The following is a 19,827-nucleotide window of genomic DNA, read 5'->3' on the forward strand; positions in this document are numbered from 1 at the left end:
ATCCCCCTTCATAAAGTGTGTGGGGTGGGAGGATTGAAAAGCTCTTAATGATGTAGTGCTGTGGTTTGAAACTAGAGATTCAGAGTATGAATTTTTTATAGGTCTTGTGACTGAAAGTTGAAATGCCTGGGTGTTTAACAGAGCACTTCTTTAGAAATGCCAGAGAGGTCATTAGTCCAACATTTGAGCTGCTCTGTTACGGGCCTTCACCGTGGCTAACACAGCCCAACGTGGTAATAATGGAAAGGTTTGGGATTTGCAACTAAATGGCTTTTCAGATAAGGACTCATCTATTCAAAAAGGCAATAGCAGCCTTGCTTTTGGGTCAGGAGGAACAGCAGGAGGATAAAAAAAAAAAGTCATGTTACAGATGTCTCAATTGAGTATTTTCTTCTGTTAGACAAGCAGAATAGGGAATTTGGCACATTCTGTGCACCTGATGGCAGCTTAAGAGCCTCTGAAATGTTCAGCTCAGTAATGGCTTTTCTCCTTCCCCGGGAACATTTTCAACAGGAGCTGTGTTATCTTAAAAGCCACGTTCTGAAGCAAGAGTCGGGCGTGTTTTAGCTTTTTCAATGAGAGTGGGAGAATGGAGGGAAATAGCAAATGTGTTAACATGAATACAAAACGATTGTGCAAAAATGTTATATAACATGGGATTGAAATAAAAGGCAAAGATATTTAAATTTGTCAGGTAGAGGAGAAAATGAAGATTCATTTTAATACTATCTAAAAAGGGCCTTTAAGAACATATTTTACTTTGGCTTCCATCTGGAAGGTTTTATTTGCATTTTCTGGAAGTCTAGATGAATAGAAAGGTTTATGTAGTCTCACCAATTTCACCCGGGTTACACAGAGCTTTGTAAAACTATGTAGAATGTACTCAATTGTTTACTCTTTGAATAGCTGGAAATTATTAAATGGGGCTGAAGACATGCAAAAGAAAAAGGCCTATATTTATACTGATATTTTTAAAAAGTACTAGGAATTAGTTCATTAAAGCTATTTTTAAGGATGGAAGCTGAGAATTTTGGAAGGTTTTATTCCATTAAAGGGATATTTTACCTGTATTTAAACAAGGAAAATACTCTTTTCATTTGTAAATCAATTTAGCACATGACGGCAGCAAATCGCTAAGTGCAGAGCTTCAAAATTAATTTCAACACTTTGTGGGAGATTTCAACAATGATAGTGCACCAAGATTGCAAAATATGTAGAGTTCCATAATTGACAATACAGAACTAGTAGCATAAATTCACAGAAGGGATATGTTTGAGGCAATGGTGCTGTTCAAAGCAAGGAGTGGTAGTGCCTTGGGAACATTTGTCTCAATTGACCTCACTCATGCCTGATCCAAGGATCACTGGGCTTTAGGAGCCTTTTCAGTGACCCCAGGCAGCAGGACCAGGCAAAGCTGCACACTTTAAAGTTCATGTTGTGGAACCAAGGAAAGAAACATCCACATCACAATCTTGGAAAGACAATTACAGTTGGGTGGGTTTTATTTTTTTCAGAACTGCAAAGTAGTCTAAATAGATTGTTTTTCAAAGCAGGATGTTTTGTAATGAGTGGTTTTAGTAATTTTCTTCATCACTGGAGTGGAATTGTTGCCTTCTTTTGTAATATCTGTTGGCAAAATTATTTCATTCTTTCCTAGGCCTCCTATTGTTTTTGTATTACATCTCTTAGAGACCAAAATTAGATTATCATTCTCATGGTGCTGCATGAAACAGGATTTAGAAAGTGATTAGGTAAATTCATGAGGAAAAAACAATCCATTGAAGGCTATTAAACACAAAGATTGCTGGAAGTTACACTGTGACAGACAGCTGGCAGGTGTCTTTTCCTTTTGACTGTCCTCAGGCATCTACAAATTCAGTCAGGATATGCTGCACAGGATCAGGTGGTCTGTTCCAATGCTAAAGATATGCTAAAACCCAAAAAAAGAGGAAACATAGTGATTGGTACTGCTTCCAGTTCTGGTTCTGAACTCTGTCAAGAAAAGTGTTACCTTAATATCAGGCAATTCTGCATTTTATAGGTATAAACCGCTTTAAAAACACTGGGACTTTGGGTGAGATTTCCTTTGATGCCATCTAAATTCCTACTTTTGTTCTAATTCTGCCTTTGAAGGGGCAGGTTGCACTGTGAGTCTGCTCCCAGAGCTGGCAGAAAGAGCTCACCCTGTTTCTAGCTGGGCCCTGGGGAGTTTGTTCAAATTTGTCTCATGTCCCCTGTGAGCCCATTCCTTGTCCAGAGGAGAATGCATTGCTTGGGGCTCCCTATTAATTTCCAAATCTCTCAAGTACATTTCACTATTATAATCTAAATTCCCCCACTCAGAATTCTGTGGGGAAAAAATCCAGTTTGGGTGACTCAATCATATTTATGCTGTGTTAATGCTGCAGAGAACCACCAGCATTTCGTCAGCCGGAATAAATCATTGGCCCTCTTGCATTAATGCATCCATTTATCCTACTAAAAAATATGACACATGCATCCCCCAACTTCTAGCTATTTTTAAGGATGGAAGCTGAGAATTTTGGAAGGTTTTATTCCTATACTTGAAATGTCTCACTGGAAGACTTATTTTTTTCAAGATGAGAGTGCATATTGCTTTTTGGTGGATCCTATCTGAGATATCCAACCCTCAGTTTTCAGAGATAATGAGAAACTACAGAATTTACTTTGAAATTGTGAATATTGCCTGCAGCAGGAGGAAAAAAACAAAAGAACTCCATTGGCTGAGTAAAGATGAGAATGCCCCAAATTGACACTTCTGAAAAAGAAAAATTCTGGGTCCAAGTTTGCAGATCTGGTATAATCTGTCTCACAACAGGGATGCTGTCATTTATCAATCTTACCAGCAACAAGTACAACACTTGAGTTGTTTGGTAACAGTGGCTAAGAGCCCAACCACTTTGGATCAGAACATGTTAAAAAAAAAAAAAGACAGTGAGGGTTTGCATCCAAGATTTAGTTTGGCCCAAATACAAACCCAGTATTTTCACTGAAGCTCATCTTTAATTATCTTTTAAAGTATGTTCTGCTTGTTTAATCAAGAGCTTAACATTTTGGATGTAAAGATGCTTTGGATACTTACTTCAAGAGGCTCATCATACTCAAGTTTAAAGTATCATGGTTCTTAATTAGGGATTCTGTTACTATCTTACATAGACTCTGGTTTTTATTATATCATGAAGGAAGATACTCCACTTAGGAACTGTAGCTCTCAGATAACTTTTCCAAGATTAAAAAAAAAAAATTAAACCAGCTATTTTAATTGTAAATATAACAAATTCAGGTTTTTAGTATTACCAGTATGCAAGGCAAACTGAAGATTTCCTTTATTCCCTGTCTGCTGTTACATCTTAAGTCCAGAAACTGTTACTTAATTCATGGATGCGGGTGAGACTTGTCACACGTATTTCGCTTTTTCCTGCATTTCCTTTGCTGACTTGAGGTATTCATGTAAATGCCAGCTTGCTTAAGCTCTGCAAAGTGATATGTTTGGGACAGTGATTATCACATTTGTCACTTAGTGTTCACTCTGGTACCTTTGCCTTACATGCTCTGAAGCACGTTCACATCCCTACTCAGAATTGCAGGCACCCTCCCCAAGGCCCTCTTGCAAGCTCCCAAATTATCTGATTCAGAGTGGAGATTGTTTTAGCTACTTCCCCTAACCCATTTCAAGTATAATTACACTATGGTCAATATGTTTTTGATGTTCCATAACCTCACATTATTTTTTTTTAATGCTTGGCTCATTTCCTGGATTAGTCCAAAGCAGCCTCTGGCTGATGGAGAGGCTTCAGGAAACTGCATTAAAAAGCAATTTTGGTTTGCACAGGGATTCACTGGCTAAAGGGTTAATACACACTTCAGGGATGAATGTGGGGTTTGAGATGAGGGTCCCTGGGAGGTTTTGTGCCTCACTTGCCCTTCATTTAAAGTGTAATTCCCTGCGTCAGGCCACAGGTAGCTGGTCGTGTCTGGCAGGCGCCGGTCACGGAGCATCTGCTGTGTCTTGTTAGCCTCCAGATAAGCTCAGCCAAATCAGGCCATGGCAGGGAGCTTCTTCCCTCCCTCCCTCCTTCCCTCCCTGCTGCTGGAGGTGATCACCCCTGTGGAAAGGTCAGAGCTGCACACGTGGCTGGGCTGCAGTCCTGTGGCTCAGAGAGGGACTCTTCATCAGTCTGTATGTCCGACCCTTCATCAGTCTGGATGTCTGTCCCTTCAGCAGCCTTTATGTCTGATCCTTCATCAGCCTGTATGTCCAGATGTTCATCAGCCTGTATGTTCAACCCTTCATCAGCCTCTATATCTGACCCTTTATCCCTTCATCAGCCTCTTTGTCCATCTCTTCATCAGCCTCTGTGTTTGATCCTTTATCAGCTCTGTATCTGACCCTATATCCCTTTATCAGCCTCTATATCTGACCCTTTATCAGCCTCGGTATCTCACTCTTTATCAGCCTCTGTATCTGACCCTTTATCCCTTTATCAGCCTCTGTATCTGACCCTTTATCAGCCTCTGTGTCAGACCCTTTATCAGCCTCTGTGTCCTGCAGCAGGGAGGGCAAAGGGCTGCACCAGGGCAGTGGGAAAGAACCACCTGGCACTGCCACAATCCCAGTTCATGAAGTTCATGTCCTGGGGAGAGGGATTAATTGTGCAAAGGCTCGTTAATCCAATTCCAGCAGCTCCAGCCCTGGGATTGGTGACAAGCTGTGTCAGGTCCTGGATTCCTGTAGCTGCTCACAGCCCCCATGGATCCTGATGCTGGCTCAGCTGGGAAGAGAAACGACGTAGGGGAACAGGAGATTTGGGGGAACCTTTCTGAGTATCTCAGAAATTTTAGCTCATATTGAAGTTTTCTCAGAAAAGGAGGATTCTGGGATTTCTCCATTCTTCACCTTAGTGTCTCTGATTGCTGCTGCGTTTCATATGAGGTCTCAAGCCATTAAAACAAAAAAAATATAAATTACTGATCAGCTCATGTACTTTATGGGGAAGGTGTGTTTGGTGTAAGTGCGGCGGGCAGGGGTGACTGTATCCTGTCCCCCTGGCATTCCTGGGACTTCTGAGGCACCTTTACAGGGCTGTACATAAAGCTGTCCATCTCAGCATCTGCAAATGTGTGTGAGAAGCTGAACCAGTGAAGAGATCCTTCCATCTCCCCTCCTGTTTGGTCAGCCCTTCCTCCCCTCAACCCAGCAGTTTAAACTAAAATGAATTTAACTTGCTCCAAGCACTCAAAAGTACATGAGGCATTTTGATGTAAATAACTCAGGGGGGGAAATACCTTTTATACTGGTGAGAAACTCAGGAAAAGTATATGGAAACATTTATTTACATATTCTTATTTCTATTTCATCCTACTAACAAGTTTTTAACAACAGTTTTCCCCTGCCTGTATTGATGTTCTGTACTCAGAGAATGAAAATATGCATGTAGGTTCCCAAGGCTTATCTGTACACAAGTAGTTTCATTCCCTTCACAATATATTTCTGCACAAACTCAAGTAGATTTTCTCAGAAACTGTCCCAAAGGCCATGTTTAATGACAAATTATGATCATTGCAACCATATCTGAACTATAATTCTAATATATGTACATATGTTTGTATTTTAATGCATATACATATCAATTTGGGCTACATATTTGTAATAACATCAGTTATTTTGTTTAACTATGTAAGACAAATAGCTATATTTTTGAAATCTTTGTAAATACCATTAATAACACATTTCAGCTGAGAAAGAATAACATTACAATTCCTGCTGTTCTCCCTTTAGACTTTATTTAATAGTCTGGTTTCATACTGCTCAGTCTGTGCTGCTACTGTTCAGAGCAAGACAAACATTGGCCAAATTTAAATTCACCCAGAAACACAACCTCACGTTTCACGCTCAGGAAGTGAAACATTTGAGAGAACTGAAGCAATTTGTAAAGTCACAAACATTTTGCAAGTTGGAAAACTGTATTATCTCTGTAGTAACAGTGAAATCTGGCCTTATCCTTTGACACAGAGTCTAGGCTATACGTTTTTAACACTTTTTTTAACACTTTTTCTTTTGTGCATAAGACATTGCAGAGGAATGGGCTAAGTGAACTGCCTACACAAAGGAAGTAACAACAACAAGTAAGAAAAAGAGTAAGGAAAATCAGCAGATTGGGGAGGTTGCTCTAAAATTTTGATTATCAGTAAAAATAGGTGGAATTCTCTGGCAGAAATGCAATTTAAAATAAGGATCTTCATGTTTGCTTCCAAACTTCTGACAAGGCAAAAATTCCAAATCCCTCTTAACTGAAGAACAATTTCCCCCTTTTTATTTTGGACAAACTGTACTCCTGTAGGATCATTAGGCCAGAAGGCAAAGCTCATGAGTGCTTGTACAGTTTGGGATCTGTTCAATTTCCTCTCTCTTTTCCTGGGCACTCAGTGAGGCTGAGGATGCTGAATTGAGTGAGAAGGTGAAATTCCAGTCTGCAGGCTCAAACAAGTGAGGAACCTGTTTGTTGTCCTCAGCATCACAGCATGCTGGCATTTCCTCCCACTCCCAGCCTACAACTTTTCAGATATCTCCCTAATTTAAGAAGCATGTCTCTAAAACCACAGCTGCCTGAAATGCAGCCTATATACTTCTATTTGAATTTACTTATTGAGCTCTACCCCTAACAAATGGAAAAACTGAAGCAAATATTTTCAATATGAAATTTAAAACTGCTCTGAAATAAGCCTTAAAGAAGCTTGGGTTCCTGAATAATTTCTGCTAAAATTTGTCATCCCCGCAAGGTTATTTAATCCAAATCAACATTAAAATTAAAAAAAATATAGGAAGATGAAAACTGTCATCTAAAAAGTGAAACTGAAGTTCTGTGAGGGCTGTAAAATAACATTATTTCCAAATAATGTTATTTTTATTGGAATGAGTAAAGCTTAGAATATGGTAATAAAAACTTGGAGTTTTTTGCCAAGATTTTGACTTAACTGCTTTTGATCAGCAACATTTTCTCAAATCATTTGAAAAAAGCAGCCCAGGTAACTACATGAGTACCAGCAATGCATTTTCTGCCTTTGGTACTGTGACCTGATCAGCTCAGCTTAAAGACAAATAAAATCTTTAATGCAGTCAATTCAGTTTTTATTTGAACACCATGTGTTGAAACTACTCAGATTTTACTGAAGGAGCTCCAAATGCATGCACTGCCAGCCATGTGAATGATAACCCTTATTTTTATAATAGGATTGCTGCATTTATCACCCCAATTACAATGATCCTAAGCACTGATCCTAAGCCCTCCTGCTTTAAAAAAAGGCAAAATGTATTAAACAAGAGATATCTGCAGAGGCAAGGAACTGTTAATGGAGTGCTGAAACTGTGCATCTACAGATTTTTAAGGGTTGAGAATGTGAGTAAAGCTCCTCTCAAGTGCTATTTAGTTCCACAGCCTGTGTACTCCCACCACCTCCTACAAGTGGGAGTATTGTCAGCTTCTAGTAGTCTGAGAGAGAAATGTTACCTTTGAGGAATATAATCAATGCACATCACATACAGTGGCTACAATAAAGGTCTCCGTAGCAACATCAAGAACAGATATTTTTAAATGCTCTTAGTCTTATGTTCATGGTTTTTTTAAATGCAGCTATTAACTGCTTCCAATGCAGATGTTGCTGTGAGCTAATCATCCAACAAAATTCCTTTGCTGAGGTTTGAAAGGATGATTCCTGCCTTGTTTTTCTGCACATCACCACAGGCTTGCTTTCCCCTGCAATCAGTTAACTTCCACTAAATATTGCATCATTATTTATCAACAGGCAGCTGGTCTGAAAAATCAACCTGTCAGAGCTTTCTGTCCTCTGAGAGGAGTCAGAAGAGCTGTGGGAATAGAAAAGAATTTAAAAAGGAAAATTTGAGCAGGTTATGGCAGACAGTCCACCAAAATGGTAGAAAACAAGAGTTTGGAGAGGCTCATCATGCCTGGGAGTGGGGCTGGGGGAAGCAGAGTTAGGAGGTAGGAGGGTGAGGAGGGTGAGGAGGAGGAGGAGGAGGAGGAGGAAGCTGGAAAGCTCCTCAAAGCCCTGTGAGCTGTGTCAGGTGCTGCAGTGAGGGAGCTGCTGTGGGAGCAGAGCTTGATTAAGAGAGGAAGAACAACAGAAACACTTGGGTTTATCTCAGGGATCCCAAATGGCTGTTTCTGCAGGAGGAGCAGGGAGAATGTTAATATTTTTCTGAGAAATGAAGCGGTGTGTGAGTTTTTCTTGCATTTTCTTGCTCCTTTGGACCAGTGACCCCATAGATTCACCCCATACTGATTCCACCATAAAGACTGACTTAAGGCAAGCATGGATTTCCAAACCTCCTCGTACCCAGCATTTTTCTTTGCTATCTCAGAGTAATCCTACTGTTTTCCCCTGATTTCCTCAACCCTACAGTTTGAGAGGGAAATGTAGATTTCAGGCAGGTAAAGCAGGTAGAAAAAGGCTGAGCTCAGCCCTGTGCTGATTGATACTGGGGCTTCATTTCTGAAAGGAACAGAAAGATCTTCCTTTCCACTGTTAGCTTCTTAAGAGACAGCCAGTAAGGACCAATAATAGCAACAATTTATACACTGCTGTACACAGCAGTGATACAGGAGGGATAGAAGCATGTACTGCAAGCCTTAGAGTTCATTAATTATATATAAATACACATACTGGGTAAAAAAGCAACCCTCCTAAGTTTGTTAATAGACTTTTGAGAGGCTAATCTTTGCTTCATCAGCTTAAATTCTTAAAGCATAGTCTGGCAATACTGTTTGTACCATGCAGAAGTGATCTGCTTTGGAGGGAGCACAAACCAGGGAGCATCAGAGTGTAGTCATCCATTATCCCCCCTATTTTGTACACAGGGCTCTGGTCCATCTCTGGAGCAGCTTGGGCACAAAGGATGTCAAAGGCAGGGGAAGGGAATCACAGGTAAACATGTAAAAAATTGCATGTTGAGAAGGATGGCAGGAAAAAAATGAGTGGGGGTTTAACAGCAGGCCTTGTCAAGAACAGGGTGTGCAGAAGGGTCGGTAAAAGGATTGAATTCTGTCCCATTCTAAATCTCTTCAAGGGACACCAGAGGTCCTTAACAGGGATTCACAGATATGCATTTGTGCAACAGAATTGCCTGGGCTGGCCAGAGCTGGTTTATTTGAGTGTTCCTCTCTCTTCTATTAGGGCAGGAGCACAGATTTCTTCAGCTAATTCAGCTGTGCCCCTAATGGCAATTACCTGGGAAATTCTCCTTTTTCAGGACTGTATCCCCCCCTCCACTCATGCTGTTTTGCTGGGAAGGCCTGGGAGAGGCTTTGTTGATGGCAATTTGTCTGAGCTGCCCATATCTCTAGTAAAAGGGCAGCCATCAGCAGCTCTGTGAATGCTTAGTGCAGGCAGTACAGCTCCTGGCTGGCAAGTAGCTGAAGGTTTAGGACCAACTGCAAGGTCTGTTCAGGATCTGTGCCAGGGAGCAGCTGGACAGGCTGCTGGCTGAAGCCTGTTACCCCACCATGGCTCATAAGCGAGGTAATTGTGTGTGTTTGATTTTACACAGGAGATTTGTGGCATCAGTGCTTCCTCCACACCAGTTGCTCAGCTTATCTGATGCTGTAACGTGAGCTCACTTGCTGTCAGAAGGGCACCATCAAGGACATTTTCAAAGTGTATGCCAAGTTATTTGTGAAACCCTCTCAGAACAATAAAAATATTGCTTTTCCACAAGGCCAAGTTGTTATTTGATTCCTACAGTTACCCTCATCAACCTGACTCTTCCCACAGTAACTTTCTTTTTCTTGTCTTCTCTTCATGTGCACTTACTGGGGGAAATTTTTCACTTGACACAAGATAGGTGACATTAAGAGCAAGCCCAGGTTCAAGTTTAGGTGAAGAGGAGGTCACACAGATGCAATGAAGATTTAATAGCAAGTTATTGCTGTCCTTCTCACACCATTGGTTTTCCCCTTTTGCTTTCCACACTTTTTACATTTAGTAGAGTTAGCAGTAACAATCTGTGATTGTTTTGCATTTTGTATTTCATTTCATTGTTGTTTTGGTTTGGTTTTTTTTTGACACAAGTGTTACCTACAGAAAAAGGTTTTAGTTACAATTCATCAGCACAGTCTTGTCTTCCCTCCTTGCTCATAATTCTGGCTCAGTATTTTGTTTCTGTGTTATTCTGTGCCTGGGCTCAGCTCTCAAGGTGATTTTGCTTTGAATCTGCCCCATCCCAACATTTAAGGAGGGTATTTTAATGATTTGGATACCAGGCCTGGAGAGAACAGCCCTGTGAGACAGCAATGCCAGGATTCCTGCCTGAATTCTCACCACAGACACCAGCCAAGTTGTTTCATTATCTTCAGAAGGTATTTAGTCACCTGAAGCTTAGGTCTTCAAGCCCTGAAGTCACATGTGTGAGATCAGGATAAATATGCTTATTAAAATTACAGGCTGGTTACATCAGTTGGAGATGCAGACACATCTGGGGCAGCTGGAATAAATATCCCTCACCATTGCCTACACTAGTGAGCTAATTTAGCTGATTTAGCTCTTGTTGGAGGCCAGGGCTGCAGGAAACTGCTTTAGGTGCTGTGGGAGGAACAAGGGGCAGTGAGGGTGCTGTGGTTGCTCTCACTGTGTTTTCTCTCTATGGTTTGGTGACTCAACTTTCACACTTCCTCATTTTGCCATCTACCAACAACACAAAGTGCCCTTTTCTAACACAGAAGCATTTAGGAGAGCTGGGTTTGGGTAAACAGTATAAGAATGATTCTTGGTAGCTGTGAAGAGCTCTGGTTCACAGCTTTTCTGAGGAGTGCTTGTCTTGATGCAGACACAGCTCCTTTCCACAGCCCATTGCTTACACAAGAGCCAGCTGCTCACAGTTTGAGCAATACCCTTGCTGTACTCAGTGCTCCTCTATTCACGATGAATGATGAGAATTCACAATGTCTGATCCTCTTCATCTGAAGATTTCATGTTCAATAAATCACATGCGTTTCTTTTTCCTTATTTTCATCTGGGAAGAAAACTTCCAGTGCCTTTTCTGAGTTTGCCTGGGTCCATTCTGCTTTAGCTACACTTGTTTCCTGATTTAGCTCATCCAAGGAAACCAGGTCCTGCATGGGTCTGGCAAACAGTCTGTGTGTTCCTGTGTGCTGTGATGAAGTAGCAGGTGGAGAACTTGAAAAACAAGTTATTTGGAAACGCAATTAAGATGCCAAGGAGTAACTTGCAAGATTTTGCTGAACATATAGACCCAAACAGGCTATTGCTAAATAGGTGCTCTAGACTAGCACAGCTGTGTGAAAGGAAAAGCAAATAGAGAATGGTCATAATAAAATTAAGTAGATTTTCATGTAGGAAAGAAAGGAGAGGATCCTTTGTCTTATATTACAGATACTAGAGGTTTGGGATTTTCTTTTTAAAATTTTTGGGGTTTTTGCTAATTTGTTTTGGGTTTTTTTGTTTGTTTTTTTTTTTTTTTTTTTTTTTTACTAAGTGTGAAATATAATATTTCAATTAATTAAATACCTCAGGAGTTAACCACATGGAGATTCATAGCTGCACCCTCAGATTTCCTGTGGCATTAAAAGCCTGACCAGCACAATAAAAATATCTTATCCTTTGAACACTTCCTCCTGAAGATACTCTTGGCTTCAAGAGACAAAATATGGTCCAAAGCTTCATCTTCATAATTCTTCTGGGACATGGGGCTCTGAAACTATGTTCTTTTTGAACAGCAAAAGATGCAGAGCCAGCCTATGCTTTCTCCAAAACAGATCAGCATCTGCAGAGCAGTGTGTAAAACAGAGCAGCAAAGAGTATGAGGCCATTAGATCTTGCCAAGGTTTGTCCAGTCAGGCTTCCTGTAACGTGATACTAAATCCAGCAGCAGAGGAATCCTGGAAAAGCTAAGTGCAGAGCCTTCCTCTGCAGGCAGTAATATGCCATTATATCTTGTCAGTTCTCCTTACTGATGTTAAGAGAAGAGCTTTGCAGTTGTGTAGACATACTCAAGCAATCATTACAATGAAGAAGATTTTCAGTTTCTTCCCTTCTTTGCCCCCTGACTGAGCCTCCATTGAGGTAGAATCAGCACAAAGAGTCCTGAACTCACTCATAAAAATATGCAGCATTGATGGCTTTTTTTTGGTCTCTGTTTGATGATAAAACTTATGCCTTCACCAGGGAGCACAACCCCCATTCCTTAACAAATTTTGAAGACCATGAGTACATTTCTCACCATGGAGTTGTGGTACCTCAGCTAGAGATAATCCACAATCTAGTAGAGAAGTCCAGAGAGAACAGCTGAGAGAAAATTAAAGACAGCCAGCAAACATCACAATCGTGTGCATCCAGGTCCTGAGGGAGGTCTGCTTAAAACCAGCCTTGAATCCAGTCATGGAATCTGCTCCTCTTGGCAGATCCACTTTTTTGTGGTGCCGCCACCACCACCACCACAGAAGTGATTGACTTCCTGGCTGTCTCAGTACTGAGACTTCTCTGGACAGATGCACAATATTTTTGAGCATCATTTAATAAAGACTTTGGTATCTTTCTCTGTATTTCTCTTATGTGTTCACTGGGAGCTGGGCTGGTCCCTTTCCATGGGATACAGGACAGCCTTAGGGTCAGTGCAGGATCTGCTCCATGAGCTATATCCTCATACATTGTTTGCATTTCCACAGTAATGTGAGAGAGCATTCCAGCTCAGGGATGAAGAAATCCTGTAAGGGAAAAAAAACCAGAACAGGCCTTGTTCATGGACTTGGACAATGCCATAACATTCTTTATTTTGGGGAGGCAGGAGAGGGAGTAGGATGGGGTGAGGGAAGTAGTTAGGAAACAAAACTCTGTTAAGAAATAAAACTCTGTTTTCCTCCAACAAAACTTACTTTCCAGGAAGCTAAAAGACTTCACCTTTATTTCTTGCTACAAAAATTATATAAAAAAAAGGAGACACAGCCAGCAGTTGCTGTCTGTGCAAATGGAGCTGCTCCCTCTTCCACACTTAGTAAGGATTGAACCTTTATGCTCACTATCCCCAGCAGCAGGCAGCTGTCCTGAGCCCCTCACTGTGGTAGTGCTGGTGATCTCAAGTCTTGGAAAGGGACCAGGGCACCCCAGCAGACCCACATTGTGCTCCAAGACAGGGCAGCACTGCATGGCCAGTCCACAGCTGGTTTTCCTGTCAGCCTGCAGCCCACCTCCACTCATATTCCTTCTTCTGCACCTGGGTCACCTAAGGCCCTTATGCCTGCCAGGGATTTTTGGAAATATTAATAATAATAGTGACAAAATATACTCCAACCACCCCTTTTAAGGTTTCATTTCTTACTGAAATGCCAAAGTGCCACATCTCAAACTTCTGAGAAAGCAAATCTTACTGTTTGCTCTGAACTCAGCCAAGTTTAATCCTATTACATTCTGTTAACTCCTGCTAGACTTACACTGCCTCATAAAGACTCTGCTGGAGACCAATGCTGTCACCTACTCACTTCTTGCTTTTTTACAACCACTCTGCTCTGTCACCCACCTGGCACCAATGACATAAAGCTTTCCAGTTTTAACTCCTGCCTTGCAGCCTGATATTTTTCTTGGATGTGATTCTGATATCTGGTAATCTGCTCACTCTCTCCTAGCTTAGAGGATGTTTCACATCCCATGACAAGGGAGTAGCTCAGATCTCGATGGATTCAGGCACTGCTTACTTTCCCCTTCTGTTTCCTTAGCAGGAATCAAACCTCAATAATGATGGACTTCTTATGTTTAGAAGGTTAAGCAGAGGTACTAATTATACTGCTGAAGTATTAGTAAATTCCTCAGATTTGGTTTGGAAAGTCATCCCAAAATTTTCTCGAAGGATCAGAATTTAAAGTTACTATGAATGATTGTAAGTACAAGATGAGTATAAATAGTTGCATGTGAATAATAGGAGCTTGCTGCCATCTGGGTCCTGTTTGGAGCCTTAGCATCTTTCAAGCATTGGTAAACAAACATTACAAGAAATGGAAGCAGGAGAGAAATAAGAAATAAGAGTAAGTTTGACAAGAGCAAAACAAAAAGTGACATGGCAGAAATGTCTGTCATCGTCATGATATCCTTAAACCACCACCCTGAACAGACAAGCAGGATGTTTTATCAGGCTGCTATCTCAGATAAAACATCAGCAGGATCTGAAAGGCTGGCTTATGTGCCTCTGCTTTTTAGTTTCAGTACAAGTGTTTTTAGATCCAACTGTCATTCCTTGCAGCACCCGTATTCGAAATGTAAGCAATGAATAGTGAGCAGGGTTTTACTGCAGCCCTTTCCACAACTGTGAATTAAAGGTTTGGGATCTCTGTGCAAAACTTGTTGCTCAAGTGCCTAAATATAAAACCCTGGCTCAAGCACAAATCAAGTACACCAGAGCCATAAACCAGGCAAGAGCATTACCAAAGCCCAGGGCTCAAAAATGAGTGAGCTCTTGCAGTGTAATGAGTTACTGACTGAGCATCAGTGGAGCCAGATGTTCTTGGCCTGTCTCATATTTGAGGAAAAATGTGTTCATTTAAATGTCAGCAGAGGAAGATTTAAGATAATACATTTTTGCTGAGTGTTTGTGAGAGTCTGGAAGAATGCATGTGGTGGAACCCCCAGCCTCGAGGCACACACAGCAACTCTCCAGCCAACAGTAACTTGAATATCTCCCCCAGCCCTGAACTGAACCACAGCAGTGGCTTCACATTAGAACTGAGTGAGAGGCACTGGGCTGCCAGAGAAGGTGTAAATTCAACATCTTAAATTGCAAGTCTGGTCAAGTAAGGGACAGTGTTTTACTGAGGATTTCCTTTCTGGAGTCACAGCATCAGCACTTCACTAAAGAAAAGCCTATTGTCTCTGAGGGAGAGCTGAGCATTTCCTAGTGCACAGCTGGTGAAAAATAGTCTGTGTCTGGCTCACACTGGGCTGGTCAGTATGTTTCTAACACAGCAAGAAAGAGAATCAAGGTGTTCTCAAGTTCCTCAACTCGTCCAAACCAGCTGATGCACTCCTTGGTGGCCTGGTTCATGTCCCCCATGAGGAGCCACTCTGCAGCCCTGGCTCAGCAAGGAGTGAAGCAGAGTGGCTGCAATCCTAGACAGTCTCTGTGTCTGCTTCTTCAAGGCCAGGGAGCCATTTGGATGCTTGAAGTATTCCCTTTGCTGTATTTAACACATTGTGGGTTGGAAGATGTTAACATGGAAAGAAAAAAAAAACCCAATCATGATGTAGAAACAAATCACTCATGATGTAGGATTGTCAAGTTGGATTTGGACTACCTGGATCTAGTGGCCAGCTAAACCTTGGAAATAGGGCTGTGAAAGTTTTAATAGGGGTCTGCACTGTATTTCATACACATTTCCTTTTAAAAAAGCATTGATAGAAGATCCTTCACTCATCATACAGAAACCATGACATCTGTTTGACTCTGCCAAGTGCAGAAAGCCCCTTTGTTTGGACAGCACTGCCAGAAAATGCCTAAGAAGCCAAGGAGACGAATAGAAACCATCTGAGAGCCAAAAAGGCCTTGGAAAATACTGATTAAACAAGCTGACAACCTGCATAGACACCCCAAGTTCATCCATACTTTACCTTTAACTCCAAAATACCTTGTTGAGTGAATTAATCTTATTCTGAAGGTCAATATCTATGGAAGGAACATTGTGTGGGTCAGAGCAGAAGAGTGGCTCCTAGTATAAGATCTGGATGGATAAGTGTATATATTTACACAAATATATATATATATATATATATATATATATATATATATATATATAATATTTGTATATTTATTTTTATATAATATAATAAATATATTATTTTTATAAATATAAATATAAATATAAATATAAATATAAATATAAATATAAATATAAATATAATTTTTTTTTTCTTCATTCCCTGGATGGTGGCACTTATAAAATATACAAACTTTTTTTTTTTTTTTTTTTTGCATACACAACACTTTTAGGAGACATTTAAATAGTGGCAAATTCTGCCCAAGCTGTTACATCCCAAAATTACTGTCTCACTTTGTGGCCACTGGATGTCACTACTGATCCATTTCAGAGGACCAGCGGATTTTTATGAGTGCAAAACAAATACCCTCCTAATTTGGAGAAAATGAAACATTATTTTACTTCTTATTATTGTTTATAAGAACTTGACAGACCATTTTCCTAAGTCAGCACAGCATGCCTGTTTCTTTGTAACTGTGAAGGAGCACAGGCACAGCCTGTTTCCTTGCATTGCCAGGCAACTTCTTCTAGTCAGGGAGGAGATCTTGGGATCCAGGGGGAAAAAAATGCAGATTTGGAGTGGTGGTGCCATGTCAAGGCTGCTTGGAGCAGCAGCAGCTCCAGCAGCCTGGGCTCATGGGCCTGGCAGGGGAGGGTGCTGGGACCCTGCCCCACACTTCCCTGGAGCTGATGCTAAATGCCAACGCAGCACCAGCCTCATTCCCTGCCTCCTCTTGGGAACAGGGCAGATCTGTTTATTTTCTTGGAGATAAAAGACTGACCCCAAGTATTACAAATTTTAATAAACAGTAGTGACAAAGCACCTGCTGGATCACTAAAGATGAGTTCTCTACAGATCCACCCCAGTGTGTTGGACACTTGCATGGACATCAAGTGAGAGCTGGGTCTGCTTCTGAAACAGTAAAGGAGGTAGCAGAGATGAGAGGACAACAATATTCTGTTCTGTGATATCTTTGCTCTGCTCTTCTGGCATCCCCACAGACCAGAGGAGAGGCAATCTGAGAGGAGCAGATGAAATGGGGCTCTAGGACAAAATATGTACAATGTATGTACAAAATGTGCACAAAATATGTACAAATATGTACAAAAAATGTTAAAAATGATTACAGAGATCCCAGGAAGGGAAGAGAGAAGATGACATCAAGATCTGGATGAGAAGAAGGAGTTTTATGGCAATGAAAGGCAGGTTGAGGAGATTCTGGAACAATCACATCAAAGACAATGAAACAAGGGATCAGCCTTGCTTCCCTGAGACCTCTGGGCAGATCACAGACATTTACCCACCCAATGCAGTGCTCTGAGGGGTCTGGCACAACCATTGGAGTGCTTTTCTAAGCATTCTGTGAGTCCACCCTGCACTGCCTGAGTCCCACCTCATGCCAAGGTTGCTCAGACTTCCCAGGAAAAGGTCTCATTTGCCATTCAGTATATCCCCACAAAACTTTCATCATTCAAGCTGAAAACTCCTGTTAGATTTTCCTGCCCCAAGCTCAAAAACAGGGGATTTAAACTATTAATTTATTTCTAAGAAAGAAAATTGAAAGAGAAATCATATACATGGTAGAGACTTCTAGAGATTAATAATTGGACTCTTCCAGGATTTATCCCCTTTAGGCACTCAAGGATCCCCAAGCCACTTAAAAACTGGGTGACAGCCTGGGAGGAGAAAGGAGAACAGGATCAGACAGCCAAAGGAATGGAGGGTAAATTAAATTGGTGTAGGCAACCCAAAATTATTGCCTTTGAGCTCCTCCTTACCAGCTGGAAGTGTTTTGAATGCTTTTTGGAGTACCTTCCCCTTGTGACCCCGTTTGTGATTAGGTGTTGTTTGGGGTGATTCAGGTATTTGCAAAGGCACAGATTTTGGAGCTGTAGGGTTCCTGAGCCCACCACAAGCTCTTGAGAGCAGAGCATGGCCTTACAGCCTCAGCATCCAAGCCACAAGCTTGGTCCAGTGTGGATTACATCAGCTTGCTGAGTTCCTGCAGTGACATAACCAGATAAAGATAGTGGTGGCCAACACCCAGTTATCTCATGGAGCTGTGGCTCTAACAGGGCTGGGCCAGGGCTCTCCCCATCACCAGCCCACTGACCTCATTGGAAACCTGAGGAACTCCTCAGGTTTATGCTGGGAGGCTCATTTTGATTTAATCAGTCTGGCATTATGCCAGCATAAAAAATTCCTCTCTGAGATTTTCCAGCCTGTTTCTGTGAGAGGTAAAGGGTAAACCAAGGAGGTGTTCAGGAGCTGCCTCTTTTTCCTCCTGTTTCCTTATGTGCAGATCCATATTAATACTGTGGGGAAATAGCACCATGTGCAGAGTTGTATTAATGTCATGGGAAAGGAAAGAAATACATGTAGCAGCACAGAGGGGGCACAGAGCAGGTACTGCTCTACCTAATTGGCTGGCTTTGTTCAGGAAAAGAAGCAGCAGGACCATGCCCATGGGATCCACCCTTTTCATCTACTAGTGGAAAAGCTACTTTATTTAAATCAGGGTATCCAGTGAAGTATGCTTACTCTACCAGTGTGACTGGGAATTTGGCTGGAGGGAGGAGGAAAAGAAAAAAAAAAAAATCCACAATCAAAAAACACAATCACAATGGCTTTTTGGACAAATTTCCTTCATCCTTTCTGACCCTGGATTTCTTTGTGTATGCTGGGAGAGCCAAGCAGGCAGCAAAGCTCAGCCATGGCATCTCAGTCCCAATATACTGCAATGCCTGTAGGGCACTTAAAGCTTTTTAATACATAAGTAAACAAGGTGAAAGGATGTTTGGAATCAAAGCTAGGGGCGTCCACACCATGCCAGGACATCTTTTAACTCCATTGCACTGCCACTGGTTTCAGTGCAATTATTTGCAGAGTAAGAATCTGCTCAGCCTGAGGGAGAGAACCTGATCCCTTCTTTTCAGCTGAAAATGTAAACTGTGGGACAAGGATCATTTCCATTTTTCAGAGGCTCAGTTTGGCTCTCTCTTTGACCATTCTGTAAAGCAGCATATTACAGGAAGGCTATTTATTAATCCAAACCAGGATACTGAATATCCACTTCTCTCGAGCAAGCCTGGGTTTATCCCTTCCCCCTTCAAATGTTTGAAGCTGTCTTTTTTTCTAGTTTTAAGCTGTCTCAATGAGCCCTGCTAATTCCTGTGCAAGGATCCTTTCCCATTTTGACACAGGTGTACCCCATCTGTTGCCATCCAGCTCGGTGTCGTGTAAACCGACCCATGATCAAAAATCCCAAAATCCTGTCGATAACATCAGGCTTGGAGCCAGCTATTGATCTGCTGGCTCTTCCTGTTTCTTCCCTCATCGTTCTCTGCAACTGGAAAGATGGAGGAGAGCACTGCCTGTGCTCCTGATCCCTTGTTGTCCCAAGCCCCCGAAGCCTCTCTTGATCACGCTCGAAATTCTTATCACAAATTTTTCACTTCCTACCTGAAAAATCAGTAATGGACAGAAATCCAACACTCATAGCAGGGCAGAGAGCTTTCTCTTCACATCTTTAATCTGGACTCTAGGAAGGCAGCAGACTTCCCTAAGAAATGAGTCTGTTTGGCATAGGAGGCCTTCTGAGCCCTTCAGGAGGGAGCCTCCTCTGACACTGACCCATTTTCACCAGCTTCATTTCACAGTCTCACTACATATTAGGCTAGAAAACTTGAATTTTCCCAACAAGAAAGCAAAGAGGGAAAGAGCTGGCCAGAGCTTTGTGAGACACATTGGCAGGATCCTTCCTTCCCCACTCCAGGCTCCCTGAAGGCCTCAGCACCTGCTGCACGCTTCTCCCTCCTTTCCTGGAAGTGCTGCTCTGTCCTGTGGAAGCTCAAATGCATTTGATAATATATAAGGAGCTCTGACTGGCTCTTTTTATGAGCACTGTGGAAGATGTCAGATGATTATCTGAGGCCTCCCATCGCTTCAGGGGGACACTTGGAGGCTGGCAAGAAAGGGAAATCCTATGGCCAAAAGCTCTTGGACAGAGCAGTTTCTCCTCCCACTTGCAGGGAC

General features: G+C 41.7%; 1 long non-coding RNA gene across 2 annotated transcripts in view; it reads right to left on the bottom strand.

The window, feature by feature from the left end:
* Nucleotides 1-5,332: 5,332 nt before the first annotated feature.
* Nucleotides 5,333-19,827, bottom strand: part of LOC139599099 (uncharacterized) — a 70,464-nt gene continuing 55,969 nt past the window's right edge. Inside the window, exon 3 of one of the 2 annotated variants that reach the window (XR_011682155.1) lies at nucleotides 5,333-12,758. This is a non-coding gene — a long non-coding RNA (uncharacterized lncRNA). The remainder of the gene's footprint in view (nucleotides 12,759-19,827) is intronic. The other variant, XR_011682154.1, reaches the window with a different exon arrangement.

The sequence above is a fragment of the Agelaius tricolor genome, unplaced genomic scaffold, assembly GCF_023055355.1.
Source record: "Agelaius tricolor isolate 1412-34295 unplaced genomic scaffold, bAgeTri1.0.p SCAF_22, whole genome shotgun sequence".
NCBI lineage: Eukaryota > Metazoa > Chordata > Aves > Passeriformes > Icteridae > Agelaius > Agelaius tricolor.